Source organism: Canis lupus, chromosome 37 (genome assembly GCF_011100685.1).
Source record: "Canis lupus familiaris isolate Mischka breed German Shepherd chromosome 37, alternate assembly UU_Cfam_GSD_1.0, whole genome shotgun sequence".
Classification (NCBI taxonomy): Eukaryota; Metazoa; Chordata; class Mammalia; order Carnivora; family Canidae; genus Canis; species Canis lupus.
This window is the reverse complement of record NC_049258.1, coordinates 30,199,010-30,219,996: the sequence shown is the minus strand read 5'-3', so window position 1 is coordinate 30,219,996 and position 20,987 is coordinate 30,199,010. Positions and strand designations below refer to the sequence as shown.

The 20,987-nt window shown below is 57.1% G+C and overlaps 1 protein-coding gene and 1 non-coding gene across 8 annotated transcripts in view; both read right to left on the bottom strand.

The window, feature by feature from the left end:
* The window catches only part of DLGAP2 (DLG associated protein 2), a 693,430-nt gene that overhangs the window by 507,886 nt on the left and 164,557 nt on the right, over positions 1-20,987 (bottom strand). The window lies entirely within an intron of this gene.
* On the bottom strand, positions 16,279-16,381 carry MIR8795 (microRNA mir-8795). The gene has a single exon (NR_128735.1). It is a non-coding gene; the product is annotated as a microRNA mir-8795 (primary transcript).

Here is a 20,987-nt window from a genome sequence, read left to right as displayed (position 1 = left end):
GAGACCATCCTGCCCTTGCTCCCAGACCCTCCATTGTCAGTTACTCATTACAAGGGACTTGAGAGATCAAGGACACCTCCCTACTGGCCCTGATGGAGCTGTGCGAGGCTTCCTCCTCCAGGCAGAAAACTGCCTGTCCCGGTGTGGACCCCTAATTCCCTTAGACTCTTACCCATGCTCACACGTACATGCCCAGCAGAGCCGTCCATGAGCCGGGCAGGGATCCTCTGCTCCAACAGCAGCCTGTTCCTTCTGACTCGTGCACTGTGACACACGTGCACACCTCTTCACAGTTGGTAGAACACCCTCCCAGGTACTAAAGGACACGAAAGCCCCTGGCTCTTACCCAGTGAGAACCAGGAGCCTAAAGCAGCACAGTCACAGCGGGAGGTTTGGCAGCCCGCCTGCCGCAAAAGCTGATGGGAACAGGCCTCAGCCCTACGTCATGCCCTCCAATGACTACCCACCAGCCAACTCTGCACGAGCAATCAGCTGTCCCTTGACGTCCCCATGGTAGGATACTGACCTCCTGTCAGTGTGGACACCTGTTAACATGGGCGCCAGCCTCTCCAGGGCCCTGTGACCAGCAGCTGGCCCTCCAGGAAGCGAGATCCTGTCTGCGTGGACACAGCCTCTCTGGGGCCCAGTGACCAGGTGGTGTTCCTCACTGTTGGCTGCTGCAGAGGCCTGGGTGTGCGGAGATGTCTGACAGCAGCTGGACCTTTGGGGGCCATGCAGTGTCGTGGAGGCCCTTGCGCTCTCTCAGCTGCTCCTGCCCCTGGGACTTGCCCTGTTCATCCTAGAACCAGCCTCACCCTCCAGCACAGCTGCTGCTGCCCTGGGTGTGCTGACATCTAGGGCCCTTGGACACGGGCTCCCCCGGGGCAGAAGACCCTCCTGGATGACTGTCGTCCCCATGCCCAGCTCGGCACATGGCAGTGCTAAGTGTGGGATAAACGAACAACAGGCATCTCTAAGGTGACCGTGGACTGAGGCAGGCCCCCATCACAGGGCGTGCTTGTTTCCCCTCCCGTACCGCGCACACCGAGCCCGCATGTGCACTTTCTCTCCTCCTCCGCGTAGAGCCTGTTTTCCTGGATCCATAGCACACACAGGACGGCAAGGACCATGGCTGCCCCGGTGAGGCCCGGGCGTCCATCACATGACGGACAGTGTCGGCACTGGTGGGGCTCTGGGAGCCTCCGAAGCTATGCCAAGAGGTCTGACCTTTAACCTGCGGGTGGATCGGCAAACTGCAGCGTCACCTCCTTTTATAAAGTCTTATTGGAATGCACTGGTGCTCGCATTTACATGTTGCCCTTGGCCTCTTTTGTGCTACAAGGACAGAACCAAGTACGGGGGCAGGCAGGCCCGGGGGCATCCCTGGCAGGGCCCAGGGTGAGATGAGGACACAGGGCCCCTTCTCCAAAAATCAAGACTCTCAAGACGGCGACAGCGGAGCCTCCAGCCTACAACCTGTGTGACAAAGGCTGAAGGACTAGCGTCTGGCTCGCTGTGGAAAAGGCCCAGGCAGCCCTGCTCTCGGGCGGGGCCCAGCACCTCCAGGCACCTTGGCCAGCGTGGTTTTCTTCTTTGCAGAAAGTGGGCTGCCCGCCGGCCACCGGGCCTCAGGACAGAGGCCTTCCAAGCAGATGAGGAGCTCACCCCGGGCAAGACTGGCACCCTGGGGCTGGGGGGTCTCCCTGGGAGAGGGCACTGGGAGCCGAAGGCCTCCAAGCCAGGCAACTGCTCCCAGGACCCCCCAGGCACCGCCCGGCCGCCCTCGCCCACCAGGCGGCGCTGCTGTGCAAACCATCCAGCCCAACCTGGGAGCAGGTGTGCAGCCAGACCTCCCGGCCCCCTGGGGCTCCCGCCTCTTCTCTGCTTTTCAGGGAGCTGGACGGAGCTTCAGGGTGACATGTGTACTGCTGCCCAGCGAGGGAGGTCCCTCATAGAACACGCACGCCCAGAGCCCCTTGCTGGGAGCCTCCCTTCTGCCTGCGAGGCCATGATTTCTCAAACCAGATAAAACGTGGTCCAGACAAAGGCAATTGTTCATCCTGCAGGGAGACGCCAGCAACATGTGCTCTGTCTTGCTTGTATTTCCTCTCGGGGTAGGAGGCTCCCAAACGTTAGTGAAGGCACGAAGCAGCCAGATGGGAGAAGGGCCCATTGGGGAACTTGCAGATCCAACATTCAGCTGTCGAGTCTCCTGTGTCTGCGTCCCGGCTCCTTCCCAACACCCTGCGCTCTGGTTAGTGCTTCTTGGGCAGGGCTGACACCTGCTCCCCATGCAGGGACATGCGGGGCATCCTGGCTGCATGACCTCTGCCCAGCGCTCAACCACGCACAGAACGGCCACAGCCAGCATCATCCCAAAATGCCGATGAGGCCGCGGCTGATGAATCTTGCTTCAGAATCTCCAACCCTCCACTTGTCCTCATTTTCCGGAGGGTTAAATTACATAACATGTGCAAACCATTCAGGAAATTGTGTGCAGTGCAGCAAATTATCAAAACATCAGAGTTACCAGTGGTGGTACAGTATCTAAAATGTGTGTCCAGGGCCCCTGGGTGGCCCAGCGGTGGGGCATCTGCCTTCAGCTCAGGGCGTGACCCTGGGGTCCTGGGATCAAGTCCCACATCAGGCTCCCTGCACAGAGCCTACTTCTCCCTCTGCCTCTCTGTGTGTCTCATGGATAAACAAATAATCTTTGAAAAAATAAAATAAGATAAAACAAAATAAAATGTATGTCCCCTTGCCTGTGTCTCATGAGGCCATCAGATCATCAGTGGAGCTGGCACTGGGTTAGGGAGTTGAACACCCCGTCCTCAGAGACCACGAAGGAGCATAAATGTACAGTCGCTCAGGACGCTCACAGAGTAGGAAGCTGAAATCACATCAACCACCAGTCTTCCTAATCTTACCATTCTAAAATTTCATGGAAACTAGAAATGAAAACAAGACAGCCATCCTACCTAGTCCTTCCTCATCTTCAATGCTGTGAGCACTAAAAACAAGTAGCATTTTTCTCAGAGACGCATTACATGATCCAGACAAAGGCCAGATTTCCGGGAGCAGACACTGTCGGGTGGAGAACAATGTTGTGCAGCCTCCTCTGCAGGCTCGCCTCAGGCCCTGACCCCAGTACACCCGCGCAGAACCCAAACCATGGCAGCCGCCTGTGGGTGGCACCCACGCTGCCACACCATTCGGCCACATCAGCCACCTGGACCCCAGGTGATACAACAGGCCTACGGCCCACAGGGCAGGCTTGTCACCCGATTCCCAGAGACCAGCTAACCCCGCCCTTCCTGTAGGCCTCCTGCATCCTCCACCGAAATAGACATGCCATCCGGGTGTGGACGTCTACACAGCAGCGCCCGGCAGACGAGGCAGGCACCCCCGGGGTTCCCATCTACAACCCATGATGCTGCTCCCGTCAGCGCGAGACCGAAGGTGCTGCGACCACAGGCTTCTCCGAAGGAAACAATTCTTCACAGAAGTGAACGCACTTTACAGGCCCCATGTGCCCCTCGGGGTGCGGACACCTGGGGTGGACACGGGAGCGCACGCGGGCGCAGCCTAAACCTCACGTGGCCCAAGGTCAGGACACTTCGGCTGCTGGATGACAAGGGACTCTCAGGCTCCTGTGATCAACACGGGGAGGCCACAGCAGCCGCTTGGGGCACACGTGCTGCCAGCAGCTCCTCCCCTGCAGGGATGTCCCTATGCGGACAGTTTCCGGGGGGTCCTGGGTTTGCCAGCAGAGCTGGTGTTGGGAGTGGGCTTTGCTGCCCCCCCCCCCACTTGCTCCCTGAAACACGGCACAGGCTTGTTTTCAAGGGACAGAGGGGTGGGAGGCTCCTAGGTCACCACCCACATGACACAACCGCCGACGCGTCGTCTGAGAGGCAGCATTTCCCACGTGATGCGATGACAACACTGCCCCCCCACCGGAGCCTCGCTGTTCTTAGCTGCTCTGGCTACACAGCAGGAGAAGGCACCGCCCTGGCGACCCCTCCACCCTCCATGCAGGGCAGGAAGACCTCGTGCGGCACCACGGCGGACCTGGACGTGCCGCACACCACCACGTTTGCCTTACTCTCCTTTACGCGGGGGACATGAAGGCGAAATCCACTCCCGGCAGCGGAGCTAGTTTGAGAGAAGCCGAGAGAACAGGAGAGAAGACACGCCCGCGGCGGCGGCCCCTGCCTTCCAGCCGCCCCCCGCCACGCTGCATCTGCCACCAAGATGTGAGGAGACGTCCCCAGACCGTGCTGAACAGCAGCAGCAGACCCAGACCGCGTCACCGACGTCCCCATCGTCTGTCCCCATGGAGCCTCTTCAGAGGGAGACAGCAGCAGGTGGGCACTGATGTCCGGACCTCAGACAAGAGGCACGTGGTTTGCTGATGAGCTCCCGCCGACCGCAGGTCTGCCCCCAGGGCCCAGCGCTTTTCCAGCCCGACGTGCGCGCTCACCAGTGGTCACTCAGACACCCCGACGGATGAAACCAAAGGGCTTAGGGGAGGTCTGCCTGTTCCCTGGGCGGGGCGGTGACGGTCCAGCCCCCGCAGCTTGGCAGCGTACCAAGAAGAGCCTTTTCGTAAACCCTGGAGTCACAGCTTCTGGCCAGGAGACCTCGCGCCAAGGGAAAAGCTGAGCGTCTGCTGCGAGCCGGTCTGTTCTCAAAGCTTGAGGTCCTGGGCTCGAATCCAGAAGATCATTGGTCATAGACACGACTCAGACTCAGAACAGTCAGAGGTAAAACCTAACCAGAGGGGGGTCCGTGCACCCAAAACCCAGGTGAGGCTGGACAGCCAGCACCCCCTCTGGGACCCACAGAAATGGACTTGCTCTCTGTGGTGCCGTCTGGTCAGCTCCCTGTTTATCATACAGGGACCAGCTCCATCCCTGAAGGCTGATTCCTACAAACCCACAATGCTGGGGGGCGGGGGGCCGTCACTAGGACCGCAGCCTTCTGCCCCCAGGTGCTCAGGACCTGTGCTTGGTCCGACTGTCCTTCCCTCGCTCCCCACTGGTGCCCACCCCACCCTGGCGGCCTGAGGACTGGAGGCGGCGGTGAAGACGACGTGGTCTGTACATATCCTGGAGCATCACTTGGCCGTCGGAGGGATGAAGCCTTACCGTTTACGACAATGTGGACGGAGCTGGAGAGTGTCGGCTGAGATAAGTCAGAGAAAAACGTCGTATGGTCTCAGATGTGGAATTAAAGAAACCAAATAGGGGTTCATAGGGGAAGGGAGAGGAAAATAAAACAGGAAGAAATCAGAGGGAGACCAACCAGGAAAGACTCTTAATCATAGGAAACAAACTGAGGGTCGCTGGAGGGGTTGGGGGGATGGGGTCACTGGGTGACAGGCATGAGGGAGGCACATGATGGGAGAAGCACGGGTGTTACGTGAACTGATGGATCACTGACCTCTGCCCCGACACTAATAATATACTATGTGTTAACCAAATTGAATTTAAATTAAAAACTTTAATTAGAAAAAGACAATGATCTCTCCTAGGATGCTTAGTAAATCAGTGTAACAGGAGGGCTCAGGGTGTGCAAAGCTATTTTAAACTTGTGTAAAAATTCAGGATGCTGCCCTGAGCAACTCCCAGATGGGAGGTGCTTTCTGGTCACGTTGCAGAAGAACACACGTCCACACGCACTTGTACCCTCCTGCCCCCAACCCTTCCTGACAGGAGTCGCACGTGGCAAGGGCAATGATGGCAAACACGTAGTTAAGATAACAGGCAGCCGCCCCTGTAGACATCGGGGAGGCGGCAGGACATTCAAGACTGTGCTGCCCGTGGACGGCACACACACCCAGCCCAGCTACAAACACTCCCTGTGATGCTGCCCACACTTGTGCAAGGAACACACAGGTGCCAGCCGCAGGCAGCCCCTGAATCCAAGCACCAAGCTCAAACACAAGGACTGGAGGAGGTGAAGCACTGGACAGCGTGGGAGTCTGGGGGAGACCATGCACCCCGACACCCGATGTCAACGGCATGTGGAGTGGGGGCCTTCCTGCTGGGACCCCGGGATGGCTCAGGTGTGAGCAGAGGGCATGAAACGCTGCTTCCCAGGCTCAGCCTCCCTGGTGGACACTCATCTGTGCTGTAATGGGCTCTGGCTGGAGCCGTGTGCATCCTGTGTGTCCCCACGAAGGGGACACGCGGCCTCCTCGGACACGGCTACTCACGTTGCTTCCCTTGCTGATGCTGCCCTGTGTCCTCTGCCGCGACAAATCACTGCCATGAGCACGACCATGTGCAGAGCTGGGGACTCCTGGCACAGTCAAACCTGGGGTAATCTTGGGGACTCCAACACACATTTTTCAACGATCTTTTGAGTTTATGAAGAGAAATGAACTGTATTATCAGATTTTACTGCCCCCTGCCTTGGGACCACTCGTTAGCTGAAAATCACAGGCAGCTCACTCGGCTGCCTGGCTCCGCGCACTGGCGTCCAGCCCTCGCACCCACCACCGGGGAGGGTGTGTGAAGCTTCCACCTCGTCTCTGTGCCCCACACATCTCCTGGCGCAGAGGTGGGATAGAGAGATCACTGCGGGGCGCACATGAGCTTGTGCAGGTGGAGCTGTGTGAGCAGCACCCGACACATCATAGCCATGTTCTCCGTATTCCTGTTTGTTTAGTTGGAAAAACAAGAGCCAGAACTCAAACCACCTCTCATGGACACAAGCAGGATCAGAATCCAGGCTTCGTTCCAAAGTCAGGTTTTTTATAAAAAGCAAAAAATAGAGATTAAATGTTTTTCATCAGCATGTTTTCCCCCATGAAAGCATAACTAACTCCCGGAGAGCAAGGGAGCCACGCAGCCTGAAACCCCGTCCCACACTCAGTGGTGATCTTCTGAAAATTATTTTTACAACAGGCACGCATCCCTATTTCTTCCAAAGCTCAGGGTTCTCTTCCGAAGAAGAGTTCTCCAGAACCGAGGCCGGTAGTATCTGATGCACTGAAAACACACTTCACCACTACCAGGTGCCTCCTGACAAATACTATATGCCACAGGTATGCACCCACGTGCCCAGTACAGACACACCATGTGCCGCGTGGTGTATGTCCGTGTCTAGAGCACAGGTGCACTGTGGACTGCACACGGTATGTATGTGCCCGGTGCATGTGTGTTCTACACTGTGTACACACGTGATTCATGTCTACTTGTACTACATAATGCGTACATGTGCACACTGCATTTGTGAGTTCATGTATGTGACGTACATGCTGCATACTGCATAGTGTATGCATGTGCACCGTACATGTGTGCTTGTACTGCGCTGTGTATACATGAGCATGGCACATGTGCAGGCTTGCACTTGCTGTGTACACGTGTGGAGTGTATATACATGCTTTAATGCACAGGACACACACACAGTGCATGCATATGCTGATGCTGCGGGGTTCACATTCGTGCTACACTGCATAGATGACAGAATGACACAGCCTGCAGGGCACCCCGGACCAGTGGGTCAGCTTTAGGTTCAGCGAGGGATCCCCACACACAGCAAACCCGCCTGGGTCATGGGTCTGAACCACTGCGTTCCATCCTGTTCCCTCCTGTTCCGCGCTCCCCACACTCACGTAAGCCAGCGCAAGGCACACCTCACAGGACGAAGTGTTTCATCTGCGCTCCCCCGGGCACCTCACTCAACCACTTTCAGGGCTGCCATTATTATTACACCAATTTTAAAGGTGAAACGGAAAATCAGAGAATTTAAGTAAATGTCAAAAGAGTCATAAAGTAAGTAGCGAAACTCAAACATTAAGCCAGGTTTTCAGGCTCCAAGCCCTGCGGTCTTTCCAAGGCTCTTGTGGCTTCATTGAAATTCCAAGCGTTCTTGTTGCTTTAACACCAGCCGAAGGCACTTTCAATTTTCAGGATGGACCGCGATCCCTTATGTCCCTGGGTTTCCTTTGCTGTAGTTACGGGGCCTGGCCAGGGTGTGCGACCCACGACGCGGTGCCCAGGTCGGCAGCCCAGGACAGTCCCTGAGGTGGCCACCCCCGGGGAGCACGGTCCACGTCCCCCGCGGCGCTCATCAGCCGGGTCTGCGACTGGCCTCTGCAGCCCTGACACCTGGGCTTTGTCCCTTCTTCAGGGACACGCTTCAGAGCTCTCTGAGCATAAATATTTTATTTTTGCAGGACAGAGCTCACCTGCCTCTAAACCTCGATCCTTAGCAAGTTTCCACCACATTTCCTTTCACCTCTTTGAAATCCTCTCCGTGGCCTCCCCAGAATGAAGATTTTTCTGGCCTCTGCTGCCTCTCCTGCTCGTCCGCTTCACGTCCCGTCGGGACCTCCCTCATCCAGGAGCCCCAGGGGCCTGAGGCCGAACGCCCGGGCACGGCCCTGAGGTGGTGTCCACACCGGCTTGCAGCTCCTGGCCAGCCTGGGCACACCGGCCACACGGGCACCCTTCCTGCCCGCACTGACAGGTGAGGGCTTCCGCCACGGCCCCAGCGGCCGTCCTGGACCCCGGTCCAGCCACAGACCCCGATGGAGCGCAGCCCCCACAAACCAACTCCCATTCCACCACACCTCACTCCCGACTTCAGGCCCTGGCCCAGTTCTGCTGTCCCCGGGGGGTGTCTGCCCACCCTTCAAACCCGCTAGGCCCCTCTGGGAAAAACAGCCGTGACTGATTCAGTCAGAGGCTAAAGCGAGGTCCCCTGTGTTTGCATGAGCTGCTTACGTGTCCTGACAGGCCCTGCACTCTCAGAAGCTGCCCTGCATGCCCCTGTGACAAGACCTGTCATGAGGACCCCATGTACACACAGGAACACAATGTGAGCTCCCTGCACAAACACACAAGTCCGTGCTCCTAGTGACAATACACTTTGCACTTTCTTACACAATAGAATAAACCGAGCCACGTTACCCGGGTATCGCAGTATCTGTAAGAAGAGATGCTCCTGTCTCCCAGGCTCGCACCCCAGCCCGGCCCAGGGCTCTGCAGAAAACACACACACCCGGTCCCTTGAGGGGGGAACGGCCGCCCCCCCCCCCCACCTGGCCCTCTCGGCTCCTGACATTTGTCACATTCCAGAAAACCTTCAGAGTAGCTTCCCTTATGCAATCATGGAGAAAAGTCATTTTGGAGAAAATGAATTAACCCCTAGACAAGATTTTTAAATAATGAAAGACTTCAAACGTCACTTCTGTTTTGATCCCAACCTGGCTCTGGTTACAGAAGCACAGCGTTTTGGAGCCCGCCACAAGGACAGAGCAGGTGCCCGGAGGCCTCCCTAGAGGCGCGGGGACAGTCCGCTGGCCGGGACGGGCACGCCGTGTGTCTACCGACAAAGTGGCGGTGGGAAAAGCAGCTTCAAGCGCTCCTTGCCTGCGTGGGAGCAGCCACCCCAATGCACCAGGGAAGCCCTGTTGGTAACGCGCTCAGGACAGTGGTGTCGTCCCACCAGCTGGCGGAGCCTAGAAGCACCATCCGAAGAGGCCTGAGAAGAGCACAATGGGCAGCCGTGGCACCGGGGCCCGTGAGCGCCTGTTATTTAGGGGCACTCACAGGGAAGGTCAGCACACCGACGCCCGACCACCAGCTCCAGGGCCTGCAGGAAATTTAAAATAAGTGCAGGCATTTAGAAAGGGCAGAATTGATGGCGCACCACGTGAAACGTTAGATAACCTGCGCTGGGGGATGACTGAGGAGACTCCTCCCAGCACCATGGGGCCTCCTCCTGGCAGGGCTTCATTCTGAGGGGACATCTGTGGGAACGCTGACCGTGCTCTCCTCCCCTATCCCCGGGAGTCCGCAGACGCCTCATGAAGCACCAGCTCTCCATGCACCACGCGGCTCCCGGGGTGGCTGGCGTGACCTCCTCAAGGGTTCTCTGATGACCACCCACTTCACCCCCGGCCAGGCTGGGTCTGTGGACAGACAGGTGGGCGTGCCTTCCTTGTCAGCAGTGGTCCTCGGGAAATAAGCCCATGTTCACTGGGTGACGACAGGGACCGTCCTCCTCGCCCAGAGTGTTCCACGCATTGGTCTTTTCTGAACCACTTAGGAGGATACTGCAGACAGAACAGCCCATGGGGACTCGCCGTGTGTCCCGAAACCGGGGGCCTTTCTGGTCAGCCCAGGACAGCAGCCACATTCAGCTAAGGAACCTGCCTGTCTCCGCCCCCCCCCCCATCTTGCCGCCCCCCACGTGTGGGCCAAGACCACACACACACCTCCTCACCCCCGTCTCTGGTTTTCTTTAACGTGGAACCATTTCTCAAGTTTTCCATCCATATCCTAAGAAACGTCCTCCATAAAAAATCCTAAGAGGAGGGCCATCTGTGTGCAAGCCCCTGGGTGAAGCACTCTGAGCGTGTCGGACCCCACGCCTGCACACTCAGGGGACCGCCATCGGCTGGGGCCCAGCCAGCCTGCAGTGTCAGGTCGGGGTAGCGCTTGGCCATGGGCGGGGCTGCTGAGGAAGCACCACCAGGAAAACCTGCTCACCTCACAGGGAGGCCTCCGTACAAATGTTCTCGCTGAAATGACTCCTAGAAGGTGTCTCTGATTAGAAAACGTTCCTCAATGACAAAGACTACAAACCCCGCGCAAGGTACATCATCCTGGCAGGTCCTTCCACCATGGGGACCACAGGGTCCTCCCTCAGGATGTCTCTGACCAGACAGCCCCCGGGGATCCCAGTGGATCCCACCACGGTCCTAAATGCCACCGGCAGCTGGAGGGAGAAGCAACAGGCAGACTTTCACGTCCATCCCAGTCTGGATTCCCCAAAAACGGAGGGCACAGGTATAAGGGGATTATAAAGGTTCTTTGGACACAAATGCCAAGCCGCCTCCACCCCCCCCTCCGCTGCGTGAACAGCACGGTGCGCGGGCACCTGGGGGCCACAGCGCGGGCCAAGGCCCGGCGGACCTCAGACGGTCGGATGAGCAGCAGGTGGAGAGTGCCGGAGCGGGAAGGACGCCGCGTGGCCGGAGGGAGCCTGCATGGGGGCAGCCAGCGGGGCTGCGTCTGAGTTCCAGGTGCAGGAAGGACCTTTCCAGGAGCCGCAGAAGCGGCAGGAGCCCCAGGGTCTCCAGGGCCTGGGACCCAAAGCAGCAGCAGGACCTGGTATCTTCCTGCCTGTGTTCCTGGCTCCCCTGAGCTGGGAGGCGGCAGAGGGGACCCCTTCCCAGGCTGATGTGGCGGGATCTGCGGCACGTGCAGCCCTGGAGAGCGGGGGGCGGCCCGGTGACACAGGTGCCCCCAGTTCCCATGCACACGGGTCTATGCGGATCCTCCACACACGACGACGCGGCGCTGCTGCATGGCCCGTCCCCCCCCGCCCCGCGGTGTCCTTCTGCACAGAGTTCAGGACTCTGCAGCACCCCTGCCCCCCGCTCCCTCCAGGCCTGAGGGAGATCCCCCCCCCCCCCGACACTGCCACACGCTCTTCCAAAGCCCACAGAATACCCCCTCCCCGTGCAATCCCACAGGAATCTGCACACTACGGCCTCACCCCTCCACTCTCAAACCCATGTCCCTCTGACCCCCCTGGCGTTTGCAAGGCCAGGACCCTCGCCCATGCTCCGGCACAGAGTGGCTCTGGGCCACAGCCCCAGGTGAACTGGCTCTGCGGCTCCAGACCCCACGAGGCCTGCCTTCTGTCCACTCAAGGGGCAGTGACATCTGCTCTGGGTGTCTCCTCCCCACTTGGTGCCTCCTGCCTCCTCCTGGCATCGCAGGGACAACTGAGCCCCGAATGCACTATGGTTCTGGGCCCCCAAGCCCGTCTAGGATCCTCCAGGACCCAGACAACCCAGCCTGCCTGGCCCGGGCTCCTCACATGAAGGGCAGCTGCTGAGTCCTCACAGAGCCTCCTGCCCAGCTCCCCTCGTCACTCTAGCACACTTCCCTGCAGGCCTGGCTGCGTGGTTCCACAGCAAGCACGGCCACTGCACGCTCACTAGCCGCCTCCCACAGCAGATAAAACATCACGTTTCTCGTCATGGGTACCACAACCAGCAGAGTTCACGGAGCACCCCCACAAATGCAGTGACCGCGTGATGATCGATAGGTCAGGTTGAGTTCTGTGGTCTTCATTTCTTTAGGAAAGTGAGGCGCCGCATGGCTTTGGTTTGTGCAGTTACTTCTGTAAATGCTGTAGAAAGAAGGCACCAAGCCCTGGTGGCCCAGTGGTTTGGCACCACCTACAGCCCAGGATGTGGTCCTGGGGACCTGGAATCGAGTCCTGTGTCGGGCTCCCTGCATGGAGCCTGCTTCTCCCTCTGCCTCCCTCTCTCTCTCTTTCTCTCTCTCTCTGTCATGAATAAATAAATAAAATTAAAAAAAAAAAAAGAAAGAAGGCACCAGGATTCTTCGCCTTCGACCCTGCACATGCATCAGGTGGCCCATCTCAAGTTGAAACGTGCAGGAAACTCATGATGCAGCAGCAAGACCATTCATTCCTCCTTTGAAAAGCATAGAAAATTGAATTGCAATAGAAGGAAAAATTAATTTCTGAGATGAGGAAGGAAGCAAAGCCACGTGGACAAAAGCAATTTCTTCAGTGTGTTTCATATACGTTGGCTTTGGGGGTGTCCTTTCTCAGCAGTCCACTTGAGTGGAAATAACTCACTGTATGAACCACGACAGCCCAGCCCAATGCCTCCTCGCAGGTGTAAGGAGACATGGGCCATGCTGTCACCGGATGGCCGAGGGGAATCAAGGCCAGTGTCCAAGGGACACTCACAGGAGTCTTCCTGTCTTAGCCCCCGACTGCTGCTGCCCCATGGACCCACGGGAAACTATCTATGAAACCAGGCTTTAAAAAAAAAAAAAAAGATTTTATATATTTGTTCATGAGACACAAAGAGAGAGGCAGAGACCCAGGCAGAGGGAGAAGCAGGCTCTCTGCAGGGAGCCCGATGAGGGACGCGATCCCGGGACCCCGGGGTCACACCCTGGGCTGAAGGCAGATGCTCCACTGCTGAGCCCCCCGGGCGTCCCTGAAGTCAGGCCTTGACACCTATGGTCTTCAAGGCCTTCCCACCCCCGGTGCGCTGCGGCTTCAGGTCCTACTAGCACCGAGGCAACACGTCTTCTCCCAGGAACACACATGGAGACCCTCCTGCTGGGTGACTCATCACCAAGCAACTCCTCCTCCTGTGTGTTCCCACTGTTTACAGTGACTCCAGGTGACAAGGGTCGCACGGTGTTCCAGGAGTGTCCCACGCACACCACCCCAGTGCCCACTCCTCAGCTGTACAGCACCTCCCAGTGTCACCGACTCAGTCCTGTGAGTGGCCGCTGAGCATCTACATGCCTGCAGCAGGGTGGCCCACTGCTCCTCCCACACCCTGCCTGCCCACACGCCACCATGGGGACGACAGCAGGCCCGTCCACAACCCCCGGCACCCCAGCACAGCAAACGTCTCACCTGGAGCTGTAACGTGCCAGGTGGACCCGAACTCTGGTTCGAGGGCCGTGGGCTGGACCGTGCACTGGACCGTGGACATGGTGCTGTCCTGGTGGCGTCCAGGACTCTCTGACATATCCCAACACCAGTTCCAACACTGGGCCATGAGGAACGTCCCTCACAGAGATAGGACGCTTGCTTCCCTAATGACCAGCAGGGCCACACCTCGGAGGCTGCGCAGGGAACCCACTAAATATACAACAGCAAACGGCAAGCAGACCAGTGCACACACCAGCACACGGCCCTGCTGGTCCTGGCCACGGTCCTGGCCACGGTCCAGCAGCAGGACCAGGGAGCTCAGGGCCACCCTGCTGTCCCCACTGGTGGGCTGTAGGACCCGGTGGCACTGACACAGAGGGCCCCACGCCCACCGTCACCTTGCTTAGCATCCCCGGGCAGACTCCCGCGGGAGCCAGAACAACGCAGTCAGAACTGTGCAGGCCACTTATCCAGGGATGCTTCCCCATCAATACAGCAGTGTCTCTGTCCCCCACCACCCCCTTAACGACACCCTCTTCTCTGGCTTACGGGTCGCAGGAATACAGTAGGTAACGTACAAAATGTGCGTCACGCACTGTCACGTGATCGGCAAGGTTTCTGGTCAACAGCAGGCTGGGAGCAGCTGAGGTCTGGGGGAGTCGGGGCCATACGGGGATTCACGGCTGCACAGGGTGAACGGCGTCCCTCACCTCCAGCCTTCCGGGGCCCGCGGCATTCAAACGCATCAGAGGCGCCTGCCCAGCCCTCCCGCCGCTTACCTGCCCCAGGAGCCGGCAGGCTCTTACCTTCCCCAATCCGGCATCCACTCCTGGGGGTTCTAAGAGCTGCCGAGAATGGCAGTAATTCCCGTGCTCGGTGCCCCCGACCCCGCCAGCCTCACCCTGCCCTGCCTCCTCGCAGTGGAGTCCACAAACCCTCGAGACGAGCACGGAACGGACACCCTTGTTCAACTTATGACAAGGAGGTCAGGGCCGGGGTCCAGCGCCTGCTTGGGGGGCTACGGGCACGGGGTGGGGGGGGGGGGGCTCTGCTCCTGACTTCCCTCCAAATCAGCCCCTTTGTCCTGTTCACAAGGCCCAGGAAGTGCATTCCCCACCCCCCTGGGGAGCCGGCAGGTCTGTGATGCCCCCACCAGATGCTGGGGCCACGTGACTCCCGTCCTGGGGCCGCCGCAGCCTCAGCAGCCCCTCACCCGATGCCGTCCCCATGGCTGACGTCCGCCCCTGCAGCCCCTGCCGTCCCGCACCAGGTTCCTGGGCGAGATTCTGCCGGGAATTTGTTTTCGCTGGGTGCGGCCAGCACACAGACACAGAGATGCCTGTCCCGAGGGAAAAGCTCACAAATTCCCTGGCAGAGGGGCCACGCGGGGCCACGCAGGATGCACGGAGAAACGGAAGCACTCAAGAGCCATCACTGTGCTTTCCTCAGGGGGAGGGGGTGAGACTGGGGTGCGGGGGGCCAAGGGACCAGCTGCAAACGTCCAGGAGGGAGACCAGTCCATGGCTCTGGCCTTGGGGCCACCCCTAGCCGCCTGGCACCTGGCCCTAGGCTGAGTGCGACAAGTGGACGTGGCTCACGTGCCAGAGCCCGTGAAGGCCGTGCTCGGGTGTGGGCTCTGTATCCGCAGCCTAAGAACTGGCTCCCCTGAGGCACAGCCCCTGCAGGGCGCACCCGGTCCCTACTGTCACAGCAGAAGACAGCATGAATGCACGATAGCCCCAGCCGAGCTGAGAGGCTCCCCAAGGCCAAGCTGTACTCACAAGGGAAGTAGACGGCTCCCTTTGGCACATCCTGCTTCTCTGACCTCTAACCCCTCCGCAGGGTGGGCGCTGGCCACCCCCGGTGTGGCTGACCCCCTCCTGCCCCCTGGAGCCCATGTCTCCCCCTAGGAAGCTGTGGGCAGAAATAGGGAGTCCATGGTAGGTGAGCACCCCCTGCTCCCACCATGGCCTCTACCAGGCCCTGGGGACCTCACCCACCATGGGAGCCATTCCTCACCTTCTAGGGGAGCAAACAATAACCTAGAGTCTATGTTTGTAAAAAATTAACCTCAGGGTACGTTGCTTTTGCACACAGAGCAGGAGCCGCTGAGCTAGACCTCCTGTGCTCTGCACGTCCCTCCCTGGTGCCGCCCCGTGCAAGGCACGTTCCCGGGGCAGGGGGCACTTCAGGGCCCAGGAACACAACTCCCAGCACTCGGGGCTCGGATCTGCAGCACGTCCGTTCATTCCGGCGGAAGGAGCCCAAACACCAGACCTGAAGAGGCCTGGCCTCAAACGCCATCCTCCTTGCTTATGCGCCATGCGTGAGGGCCAGTATGAGCTCCCAGGATCCCAGCTCTTCCCCAAAGCACAGGACGACCTGTGTGTCACAGGGCACAGGTACACACAGGGCAGTCAGCGGGGAAGGAAGCATGTTCCTCTTCGTCATTCATCTATCCTTCCCATGAGATTTGCTCTCTGAACCACGCGGACAACCTAGGAATGGTAACCGAGCTCTCTGCACACACGTCCACAGGCGGCCGTAACGGAGTCCCGGGCCCAGCGCGAAGCCAGCCCTTCCACCAGCACACACAGCGCGGGGTCCTCCCCTCTGTCTGACCCACCTCCATCCAGAGACAGGAGGGAAGCTCATTCTGCACATGAAATCCAAGTGCATCCACAGCACCCCATGTGCCATCTGCGCCATGGTCCTCGGTGACAGGCCCCATCCAGACCCGTATAAATCCACCCGTCCACAGCTCTGAGATGCCTGAATTTCACAAACCAAGGACACCTTAGAAGGACCAGGCAGTGACCACGTCTGGAGGCCTCTGAAATGCACCTGCAGGGTCGCGCATCCAACCCCCGTCCGGGCTGGCGCATCTTCCACAGGGACCACAGCCTGCCGCTCCACAAACCGCCTGGACGGCCTCCCCCAACGTGCTCCAACCCTGGCCCCTGTACAGCAGCCCCATTTGCTGGCACTGACGTTGTGCCTATGAAAACAGGCACCCCCTGAGGACGGGGTCCTCATCTTGCTCCACTCTCCGCTGGTGAAGTGCTGCACGTGGACGGGACTGACTTCATGTCCTCCTGCTTCAGGACAGAGATGAGCATCAGATGGCTCGACACAGATGCTAACACTGGCCCTGGTGAACACTGCACAGTAGAGAAGTGCTCTCCCCACACACACCCCCGCTCACGCCCTCCTGACCTGACCTGACCTGTGTGATCATGTCGCACACACGGCCAAGAACCAGCTCGCAGCAGCTTCAAGGGTCGATGTCGTTAGAGGATATTGTTGGCTTGAACTGACCCTGAAATCACTTCCCAGCCGTTTCGCCTGCTGTGCCGCTGCTACGCTACTTGGGCAGGCGGCTAATAAACTTCAGACCTTTGGCAGTCTTTGATTGTTTAATTATTTTAAACACTACTCTCCAAGACACTCTCCCTTAATTAGTTATGCTTTCCTCCTACATTGCTTCCACAGTCACAGGGCACCAGTCATCTGAGAAAAGCACATATTCAGTTCAATTTAAAAAATGCTTTTCAGACTATGCGCTGGGTGTTCTGTATGAGGGGGTCACCGTCACCGGTCAGCTTCCATCCTGACCCTGGGGGATCCGAATGGACATCAGTGCCCTCCGCCCCCCAGCGGGTGTCAGAGCCACCATGGCACTTTCCCAGCAGAGGCTCTGCATGTCACTCCAGAGATGCTGCCAGTGGACCAGGCGCCAAGAATAAAACCTGCCTGCCTGTGTGATGGAGGCCCCGCTTCTCCCTTATGGACCAGGCCATCTGACACACCAAGGACACCGTGGCTCGATGCAGAGCAGAGCCTGCCCTGAAGCCAGCTCTGGGCACTGCACACAGTCCCTGGCTTCATTTCCCCCAAAGAAGCACTTTCTTTAACTTTCTTTCATTATCTGTGTGTCAGTTCTTAATATTCCTGCACATTACCCAACTCACACCTGAGAGGATGGCTACTATAAATCAAGTGTGTGAGGCATGATTTATGTGCCACCTGAATACCTGTTTAGCAGTGAAATTGCACTGCTAAATAAGCAAGCCCTTGTTGGAAAAATCCATCACTGTCCTTATCTGATGCTTTCATTGAACTTTAAAGCACAGATATTAAATTACATACTAAAATCACTTCTATTATATATAGTTTGTGGCTGCAAATACTAAAAGATGCTCAGACACAAAGCACACCAAAAAATCACCCTGAGCCTTCTAGTTGGACAGTGCTTAAAACTTCATTTTTACAACTCTGTAACAAGTTCCATCAAAGGTGAATAAACCCTTATTAAAAAAAAAAAAAAACTTTTACTTTTAATCCAGAGTATTTTTACAATAAAATGCCTGGAAGTTGGTCCCTTGAATCCCCATCACCCATTTTGCCCATTACCAGTTACAAAATAAAAAAGTCACAGGGTAGAAAGGTACCACATAGGGAAGAGAGTTAGCAACACTGATAATATTGTTTGTGACGGATGGTAATGCACTGATGGTGGTGAGCATGCCGTAACAACACAATTGTCAAGTCTGATGCTATACACCTAAAACTGATGACACCGTATGTCCATTACACTTCCATAAAAACTAATAAAATATGTTTTGCAGGCAAATATTAAAACCGCCTTCTATCTCAGAAGCAGAAATTCAGTGATGTGAAGAAATTTAAGGATCGCCTCACATCAGGAGTTGAGGACACACCTGTGCTTTACTGAAAAAGCCCCTCTGGGGTCACGGCAGGTGCTGCCAGCAGGTCAGGAGCAGAGCAGGCTTCTGGTTTACAGTGGCATCTGCTGGCAACTCTGATACAGCCTCTCCCACTGTCACCAAAACACTTAGGTAACACCGGAAACTGGGCACATACTGATCATCCACAATCACCTGCTTGAAGAATCACCGTATGTCGACCACTCATCCTGGGGCCCACAGCAGACTGTACTAGAACAGGCGGGCGACATGATCCAAGGATAGGCCCACCTCTCTCTGCTCAGCTCTCACCCCACAGACTTCTCACTGCTCACTCAGAGCCCGCAGAGCCAGGGTAGGGGAGCCGGGCAGGAGAGCTGCAGGGGGAGAGCCAGGGAGGAGGAGCCAGAGAGGAGGACCTGGGGAGGGGGAGTTGGGGAGGAGCCGGGGAGGCGAGCATGTACTTACTTCCAGGATGCAGCATCCACATCTCAGCTCCCTCTGGCAGGGCTGGGGTGCCTGGTGGCAGTGCACCGGCTCAGAGTCACTAACAGGACAGGGTAGGAGGAGACCTGCCTGGGGGCAGTTGCCTAACTGATAAGGGGCTGTTCATGCCTGAACTGTTAGTGCCAGTGACAACATTTGTGCCGAGCGCCTGCTTTCCTCTGAGGTCTGGGTGTCTGGACATGCCAGGCGGGGAGTGATGCATGGCCAGTCCCCATAACAACCCCGAGTGCTGGTCCCTACAGCCTCCTGGGGATGATGCTCCACAGGTGTCCTACAGTCAACTGCTGGGGAACATGGCATGTCCTGTGTGACCGACAGGACCAACCCGGAAGCTGGCCTGGTTCCCCTGGGCATGTCCCCTGCCCTCTCCCTTTGCCTACTGTCACTGTGATAAGTCTCCGTGAGCAGCACAAGTGCATGCTGAGTCCTGGGAGTCCTCCTGAGAGTCACTGAGCTGGGGGTGGGCCTGGGCCCCCACCCCAGGCCAGTTACAGACATGGGATGGAGGAGGCTATTGAAGCGACTACCCAAGCTCCAAGACATTCTGAGTTTAAGACTCTTCAGAGCAAAGGGAAGAGTTCTGGACAAACCACAGACAGGACAGCCCGAGGCCGGTGTCCATCCGGCAGGAAGGGCCGGCCCCGTGTGCTCTCACCCCACACACCTGCTCCATGCCACCCCTCTCCAGGCCTCACATCCTCCAGGGTCACAATGCCTCTGTCCTCGGGGGAGCCCAGGGCCACATGGGAGCAGGTGACTTGTGCTTCCCCAGCTGCTCGCAGGCAGGGTGGCTCAGTGGACTCCCCTCTCTGCCCTGCCCAACCCCAGCCAGCCCCCCAACTCTTCCAGGAAGGTGGCAGGCTGTGAACACACACAGGCCTCCCCTTGGGGCCATGTCACAGGCCGCATCCAAGGCTCCCCAGCACTCCACCACTTAGGCAGGATCGTTGGACAACTTGCTGTGAGGGAGGCAAAGCCAACTTTAACTACATTATCAGATTGTATCAATTTAGGACCAATAGTGCGTTTTTACACAGTGAAGATTTTTGACTCTCAAGATATGGCTCTAAAGCGCTGTCTACACACAGATATGAGGATATTCTGTAAAATAGTATGCTTCGGTGCTTTCATTAGCTTGTAAAATTATACATCATCTCATCTTTGATCCAAGCTGCTTTGTGATAATCCAAATACCTGTGTATCTAAAGAGCTATCAATGAATGGGACGTAGTAATGCTTCTTTAGTTAAGAACATAAACCAAACAACCATGTGGGTTAACATAATTATCTTCCTGGGAGAAAAAAAAAAAAAAAAAGCCCCTATAGCCACTGCCAGGTTATCCACAAGGTATTACGTAGTTCTTTGTCCAGAGAATAGACTGCACAAAGATCTATCAGTTCTTCTTCTCTAAAATAGTGGACCCCTGCTCAAGAGCCCCCCCCCCCCCCCGAGCAGAAGTGGACGTGGAGAGGCCACAAAGCCTAACACACTGTCCTCCCTCAGGGCTGCATCTGCCCCCCCTCCCGCCCCCCGGCAGCACATGGAGGCAGCGAGAGCTGGCACGGCTGCTGCCTGGGATGACGAGAGAACAACTCCATAAGCCCCACCTCCCACCAAAGCCTGAGGAAAAAGTACCAACCCTCCAAATTTTAAAAGACAGTAACTAACTGCACCCGGATGGCAGAGGCATATTTGAAAACATTCGGCTCAGGTCACGATCTCAGGGTTGTGAGACCAAGCCCTGCGTCAGGCTCCACACTCGGCCTAGAGGCAGCTCCTCCTTCTGCGCCGGCTCATCACATGCGCTCTCTTAAATAAACAAAAATCTTTAAAATGAAATAGGAACCTTAAATCAAACCTTTTGGATTTCTGTAACACAGGTGCATGCACACACAACAACCTACATGGTTCAGAGATGGAGATCTAAACTCTGGAAAGACCAGGAAATTTGAGAAAATTCATTTGGATTTCAAGCACCCAACCCCCAAACTGCAGCAGCATCAACATGGGACCACGGCTATAGATCTCAACATGACCCAAGGACTTGTCTCTACACACGACAAACCAACAATGAGGGGTCTCAAAGTCGAGACAGTCACACAGCCATCCAATCTGTATTTACTCATTCTTGATCTTCCTTCACCAGAGAACACACATACCTTCAGATGTTGTCGTGAAAGTGATAAAGACAAAGAATCGGGGTCAAGGAATAAGGTTTCCTGGGGAAACACATTTTCCTAACATGTGAATTGGCTCAGAAGTTCAGGTCCTGGGGGCACGCCTGGATGGCTCAGTCGATGAGGCATCTGCCTTCA